Source organism: Silene latifolia, chromosome X, assembly GCF_048544455.1.
Source record: "Silene latifolia isolate original U9 population chromosome X, ASM4854445v1, whole genome shotgun sequence".
Taxonomy (NCBI): Eukaryota; Viridiplantae; Streptophyta; class Magnoliopsida; order Caryophyllales; family Caryophyllaceae; genus Silene; species Silene latifolia.
Genome location: NC_133537.1, coordinates 321,005,224 through 321,013,552, shown reverse-complemented (window position 1 = coordinate 321,013,552; position 8,329 = coordinate 321,005,224).

Here is an 8,329-nt window from a genome sequence, read left to right as displayed (position 1 = left end):
AAGGCTGAATATTTCCTTCAACACGACTCCTTCCGATCTAAGCACAGCATGAAATGACCCAGAAAAAATCTACTTGGCCCCCTATTACGGATGACCGTGAGAAAGAAACCAAAGTCACCCAAAATCTGCCGTAGTCTCAAGAGACAGTCGATAGTCAAAAGAATCGACTCTTAGGATCACCATGGAGGTCCTATCCACGACCTGGCAACGAATGTTATAAAACATTTAGGACTCCACATCGATGTCACAAAAAGTGTCCTACGAGATATCCGTATAACTCGCCTCTGTGATTGGTCAGTCAACCGTTTGACTTATGGCTCGTTGAACCCACCATCAACCAACGTCAATAAATAATTGCCAGAGTTATCAACTCATGTGGGCAATTAAGGACCAAAAATATAATGTTTGTTCAGTTCACTTTGTGGTGTTCAAAATTGTCGTACAATTCCACATGAAAAACAAAATATAGAAATATCAAAACGATGATGTCGTATAGAGTACACAAGAAATGAATCTAATCCATAAAAGAGTACTACAACTCAGGAACACGTTTAATTCCCATGGAATTAACATGCCCTTCATGCTTAACTTGTCGTAATGGTTTAGTGAGAGGATCTGCTATATTATCATGTGTAGCAATCTTTCCTATCACTACTTCCTTTTGCTCCACGTAATCTCAGATTAGATGAGCTTTCCGTTGTACATGTCATACGCGGCATAGTACTCGGACTCAGTCGTAGAATCTGCTGTAACAGTTTGTTTGGAACTCTTCCAGCTGACTGCAGCGCCATTAAGAGTAAAAACGAATCCAGACTGATATTTCGAGTCATCTCGATCCGTTTGGAAGCTAGCATCTGCGTAACCGGTTGCGCATAGCTTTTGATCGCCTCCAAAAGTCAATGCCCAATCTTTAGTCCTCCGTAGGTACTTAAGAATGTTCTTGACAGCCAACCAATGTGATTCACCTGGATGCTGTTGGAATCGATTTGTCATACTCAATGCATATGCCACGTCCGGACGTGTGCATATCATGGCATACATGATTGATCCTATAGCCGAGGCATAAGGAATCCGTGTCATGCGCTCTTTCTCTTCCGGTGTCTCTGGTGACTGAGACTTGCTCAAATGCACCCCTGAAGCCATAGGAAGAAACCCCTTTTTGGAGTTAGTCATGCTGAATCTCTCTAGGACTTTGTCTATGTAAGACTCCTGACTGAGAGATAACATCCGACGTGATCTATCTCGATTGATACGGATGCCCAAAATTCTTTGTGCCTCACCCAGATCTTTCATCTGGAAATGGTTTTTCAACCATACTTTCACCGAAGTTAAGAGAGGTATGTCATTCCCAATCAGAAGTATGTCGTCAACATACAATATTAGGAAGACAATCTTGCTCCCACTCGACTTGATATAAAGACATGGTTCCTCGACTGATCGAATGAATCCATTTTCTTTTATCACTTGGTCGAAGCGATGATTCCAACTCCGAGATGCTTGCTTAAGTCCATAAATGGAACGCTTAAGCTTGCACACTTTCTTAGGATTTTGTGGATCGATGAAACCTTCGGGTTGTACCATGTACAACTCTTCCTCCAAAAAGCCGTTTAAGAAGGCGGTTTTCAAGTCCATTTGCCAAATTTCATAGTCATGAAAAGCGGCAATCGCTAAGATAATCCGAATGGAACGCAACATGACTACGGGTGCAAAAATCTCATCGTAGTGCAAACCTGGCACTTGGGTGAAACCTTTAGCAACTAGTCGTGCTTTGTAGATATCTTGCTGACCTTCCACAGAATGCTTTATCTTGTAAAGCCATTTGCATTGAAGGGGACGAACCTTAGCAGATAAGTCAACAAGATCCCACACGTTGTTCTCGTACATGGAGTCCATCTCGGATTTCATGGCCTCAAGCCATAGCTTTGAGTCAGAACTAGTCATGGCACCTTTATAGGTTGCGGGTTCACTACTCGTTAAAAGTAGAACGTCATCTATGTTATGTTCCTCGACCATACCAATGTATCTGTCTGGAGGAATAGAGACTCTTCCCGACCTCCTAGGTTCCTCAGGAATATTCACCGCAACCGGGATTGAAGGAATTGATTCCTCCAATGATTGCTCGGTATTTGGTTCTGGAACCTCCGACAGGTCGAAGGTTCTATCACTCTTTGCATTCTCGAGAAATTCCTTCTCTAAGAATGTCGCACTAGCCGCAACAAAAACACGTTGTTCGGTTGGCGAATAGAAGTAATGACCAAGTGTTCCTTTAGGATAACCTATAAAGTATGTCTTGACCGATCGCGGGCCGAGCTTATCCTCGTGTCTCCATTTGACATAAGCCTCGCAGCCCCAAACCCGTATAAAGGACAAGTTAGGGACCGTTCCTTTCCATAGTTCATATGGAGTCTTGTCAACAGCTTTAGACGGACTTCGGTTAAGTATTAGAGCGGCTGACAAAAGAGCATAACCCCATAATGAATCAGGTAATACCGTGTGACTCATCATGGATCGAACCATATCAAGAAGTGTTCGATTTCTCCGTTCGGACACACCATTCAACTGAGGTGTTCCAGGTGGAGTTAACTGTAAGGCAATCCCACAGTCTTTAAGGTGTTGATCAAACTCGTGAGAAAGATACTCGCCACCACGATCTGAACGTAGTGTTTTAATCTTTCTACCCAATAGGTTCTTGTACCTATTCTGGTATTCCTTGAATTTCTCAAAGGATTCACTCTTGTGCTTCATTAAGTAGACATAGCCATATCTACTTAAATCGTCCGTGAAAGTGATGAAATACCTATAGCCTTCTCGTGCGGTGATTGACATAGGTCCACATACATCCGTGTGTATGAGTCCTAATAGGTCAGCAGCGCGCATTCCAACACCTTTGAAGGAAATCCGAGTCATCTTACCGATGAGACGTGATTCACACGTGCCAAATGATTGAAAATCAAAGGCCGAGATAGCTCCATTCTTTATGAGCTGTTTTACGCGTTTCTCATTAATGTGTCCCATGCGGCAGTGCCATAGATACGTTTGATCTTTGTCACCAACCTTTAACTTTTTATTCATTACGTGTAATATTTATTGGTCGATCTAAAACATAAATTCCATTCATGGAGACTACCTTGCCATAAATCATATTGTGTAATGAGAAAATGCAAGAATTATTCTCTATTACAAATGAAAAACCAAGTTTATCAAGTGCAGAAACTGAAATGATGTTCTAGAAAGACTGGGTACATAATAATAGCGATTATATAAAAATAACTCAAATCCGCTAGGAAGTCGGATCACGTATGTTCCCCTCGAGATGGCGACCAATCGTGCTCCATTCCCGATACGCATTCCACCTCACCCTATACGAGGGTTCGATGTTCGGAGCCCCCGCACATGATTAACAGATGAGAACCACAACCAGTATCTAGTACCCAAGTTCCGTAACTTGCGTGGTTAATCTCAATCATATGAATAAAAGTTGAAGAAGAAGACATACCAACAGTTTAACGCGACACGCTTTTATGTCCTCATGATAAACGGGACATGTACGCCTCAATGCCCATCTTGTGGCGGTGATGGCATTCCATGTTATCATTCTTGCTCTTTGTCGTGCACGATGAGGTGCTCGACTCACCAGTCCACTCTTACTTGATCCCGACTTCTTAAACTTGACTTACCTACTGCTAGGTCTGGCTGAACTTTGCCCTTACCCTTGCCCTTGTTTGACACAACGAGAACATCCTGTTTAAGGCTCCCACTAAACTTCATGTCCTTCTCGGTCTGTACGAGAAGGGAGTGTAGTGCGTGAGGACTTTTCTTCAAATCATTCATATAGTAATTGGCTCTAAAGAGCGCAAAACCATCGTGGAGTGAATGAAGCATACGGTCAATAACAATGTTCTCGCTGATCTTACAATCAAGCGTCTCCAGTTTCTCGACATTCTCAATCATGCTGAGAATGTGTGGGCTAACTGGTTGGCCCTTCTGGAGTCTCGCATCAAAGAAGCGAGTGGTATGCTCATAGGTCACGATTCTCGGTGCTTTTGAGAATTCCTTAGTGAGCGTAGTGAAAATCTCTGATACCACTTGTGAGGTAATATCCGTATAAGACCCTTTAAATTTAAGGATTATAACGTAAATTTACATGTGAATTATAGTCATAAAACAAAATACAAGAGAAACGATAAAAGGTAAAGAATCAACCTCGGGTCCTTTGATGCGCGGCGTAAAGAACAGAAATCAACAGAGATTTCCTCCTAATCGTTGCACCCAAGACCGTCTGAGACTATGCCCTTGTGCTAGAAAATGAATCCTCTAATTGCCTTGCAATATTGAGAGGATTATTTTGTGAGTTTTCTTTAGATGAGAGATCTAGGTTTCAGAGAGAAAATTATCTCCAAAACCCTAATTATTTTTCACAAATGACCATTAGGTAAAACAAGAGGAGAGGCTCCCTTTTGTTCTTCTAATTCGGCCAAACCGAAATCACATGGGGAAGTGGGCTTCCACTTCCTCTTGATTTTAACTCGTGGTCCAAATTTCGTAAAATGCTAAATGTATATGACGCGGTTTTTATTATAAATCGTCATCGGTTATCGGCTATTAAAACATCAACTAATAACACGGGTTAGTTGAAGTATTAATACATGTCCGACAAAGACGATATTGTATAATTTATTCAATATACATTAATTAAATATAATCGTTTATATTTAATTTACTGGTCTTAACTGTTTAATTCGCCTTAGCCCATTTTATTTAATCCGTATTAAATATAATATCTCAACATCACATTTTGACTAATTACTAGTCAAATAACTCGGACTAACTGGTTAGTCAAAATTGGCATCAACATGATTTGTATTTTCATCTTGTCACATCTCTCAAACGTATCTTATAGGTGTGACTTTTAGGGACCAGTTGATCACCGCCATCTGTATGACAATAACGTCAAACTTATCTAGCAAGCCAACCGTTATTGATAAACGTGGATCAACTGATAATAATACCAAAAGTATGCCCTTTGATCCTTTTAGAGATTTATAAGTCCTTGCACTAACTGTTAAGGACACCAACCCCAACAGCTTGGAGGGACGAGTCTACCACGAGCCATGACAGAGATAGTTTCACATAGTTAAAAGATATCACCAGTTGTACTTTTCTTTTGTTAATAACTTGTAAAATAACTTAATTGTTCTTTTATCGACATTTAATATTTACGGTTCCTCGGGCAACCGAGATGGTAACCCCCTTATCTGCTTGGGAAGGTCTTGTTAAGGCTCATCGGTAGATGAGGGTGTTATATCTCCTCCACTGGAAACCCCAACCCCAAACTGAAATAACTCAAAATAACCACACAAAGATGGTCCAATCATGACAGCTCCGACCTTAGAGACAAGACGCCTCCAAACAGTGCCCACAGAAATAGGACGAATACAATTATTATTATTATTATTATTATTATTATTATTATTTTTTTTTTTTTTTTTTTTTTTTTTTTTTTTTTTTTTACATATACATAAAAGTTTACATGAAATTGGTGGGGAGCCGAGAGACAATCTGGGCTCCCACACCCTTAGCAACAGCAAAGCTAAGTCTAGTAAAAATGTAAGCGGCCACCCGAGCCCCCGCATCCTGAGATACCGAGAATTTCTGGATCCGCCTCCACACCCTTATTATTATTATTATTATTATTATTATTATTATTATTTTTTTTTTTTTTTTTATAATAAGGATGCGCGCAGCTTTCATTAAAAGATTCATAAAAGTTTACATGAAATTGGTGGGGAGCCGAGAGACAATCTGGGCTCCCACACCCTTAGCAACAAAGCTAAGCTAAGTCTAGTAAAAATGTAAGCGGCCACCCGAGCTCCCGCATCCCGAGATACCGAGAATTTACGGATCCGCTTGAGCAAGGCAACGACATCCGAACCCGGCTCCCAAGCGAAGAGAAGGAGAAAGGAAGGAAACCATAACCCGCTATCGCGCACAAATCCCCATACTTAGCACACTTTCGCCGAAAGACAAAGACGACAACCAGGCCCGCACAAAATCGCCAACCCGATGCCGAGTCAAAGGTGAAGAACCTGTCAGGTCGACGCACACATCACGCCCCCTGTCCCAAGAATAAAGCAATAAATCCGCGGGACGAAGAGAGCCACCATGCCCATCAACCAAACCGATATCAACCTCCTTCCCGCAAATAATACCGGATCTATAGCGATGTCGAAAAGAGTGTCCGGACAAGGTTATGCCGATGTTTAACGCCCACGATACGGTCAAAAAACAGCGTGGTCCCCAAAAACATCCCAAAGAAAAAACCCGAGAGCAAGCCGGACGGGCCTAGATACCGTGAATAACGGAACACCCGCACGATACCCCAAAGACACTACGGTAAGTCCTCCGTTCATAGTCTCCCCAACCCCGAGATAGGAACCGCACGTAACCAATCGGAGGAGTGAGAACCTGCGAGATCGCCATAAAGCAAGTCAAGCTGGCGAGGTGTCAAAGAGAAAAAAGACTACGAGGCGCGGCAAGAACGTCGTGAAATAAATGTCCGCGTTTCTTCATAAGTTTGGGGCGGCAATTTCACCGGGTGACCTAAAATATCGAACAACATGTAGTCGCAGAAACACTGCGCGCATCATCAAAAGGGGCGGCGGCAACAATACCGGAAGGGTCGAGGAGCTTAGCCTCGCAAACCAGCGACTAAGCGGGACGCAATAAAAGCATAAAATAAAACATCTCCCGCCGCATAGACACCAAGACCACCAAGATGAAAAGGGAAAGTAGCGAGGCGCCACCGCCAATCCCAAAACCCGGCCCCGACGCGGTGACAATACGTTCAAGTGGAACGAAGAGCGGCATCAAAAGGAAGATGGACAGACCCAAAAACACAAGGGGAGCAAGTACGAAGGGAGAAGTATAGCTTAGAAATACCAAGATCTGCCCGAAGAAGAAGCAACTCACATTGCGGGTCCTCAATCCTCGCAACCAAGTCCATTAGCTCAATGGTCTTAGTTACTCTCGTCGCCACAATCTCACTTTGCTAAAACCGGGACAAATCTTGTGACAGTCCTCCCAAAACTGTAACACCACGCAATGGCCGAGAAATAGAAATGGGAAAACCCCGGAAGCCGACTCGTGGATCCTCAACAGGCCAAAAGACCTCCGTCTTGGAGACATTAAGATGTAAACCAAAACGAGGGCCATCCAACATAATCAAGTCCAAAACCTTCCCCACCTCCAAAGTATCACCCACGATGGTGCCATCATCTAAGTACCAAGCACAAAAAGTGAGGTCAAAGTGTCCGGATCTTGCAAACCAAGGGATGCAAAACCAACGCGAAAGCAAAGGCCCCAACGGATCACCTGCTTGAACACCCCGACAAGACCACAAACAGTGCTCCCCATAAAAAGGCGGGCGGGCCGGAATAACAAAACTCCACCCAACGGGAGAGAGCCGAAGCAACGACGGCGAACCTCCTGAAGCATGATCGAACGGTCAACAAGGTTGAACGCATTCTGGAAATCAACCAGCAGCATAGAAAGCCCCTCCTGAGTCCCCCAAGCCTCAATGAGCCGGTTCAAGGCATGCAAGATAGCCTCTCCTCCACCGGACACACCCACCCCAAACTGAAGTCCATCAAAATAAGAAGATAAAGAAGGACCAACCATAAAAGCACCAACCTTAGAGACAAGTCGTCTCCAGACCGTGCCAACAGCAATAGGACGAACCCCACCACCCGGTTTAACAAGCGGCGTGAGAGGGGCGCTGGCAATGTACTCACCTAGAGGAAGAGGACACCGGCCCTCAAGAAAAAGATTAACCACTCTAGTAATAGAAGTGATAAAATCATCAGAGATAGCCACAGCGGCGCCACTCAAACGATCCATAAGGTCTTGAGCACGAAACCATCCCGCCCACAAGATGTACCGCGTGGGAAGCTCGAATCATATCCAAAACCACGGAGGCGAAGAGGCAACCGAGAGGATGATGATCCCAGGACAAAGGAGGCAAAGAAGGAGGCGTGGCGGCAGGATGCTTCTCACGCAAGGCCACAAGAGTGGCATCGGAGTAAGGGCAATACGATGAAGAAAGCACTCGCACAACAGCAGTATAATGACCATCACAAATCTTCCTCCGACATTGCCGAAGGTTAAGCTCGCTCAAATCAAGATCCTCCTCCACAAGAAAGGAAGGGGGAACCTCATCCAAAGTCGCCCGCACGAGTTGCAAACTGCCACCAGGCACACCCCAAGCAAGAATAGCACTGGCAATACTCTCTTCCTGGCGCTGACGTCTGACAGCGGTCCTACACTCAAGATT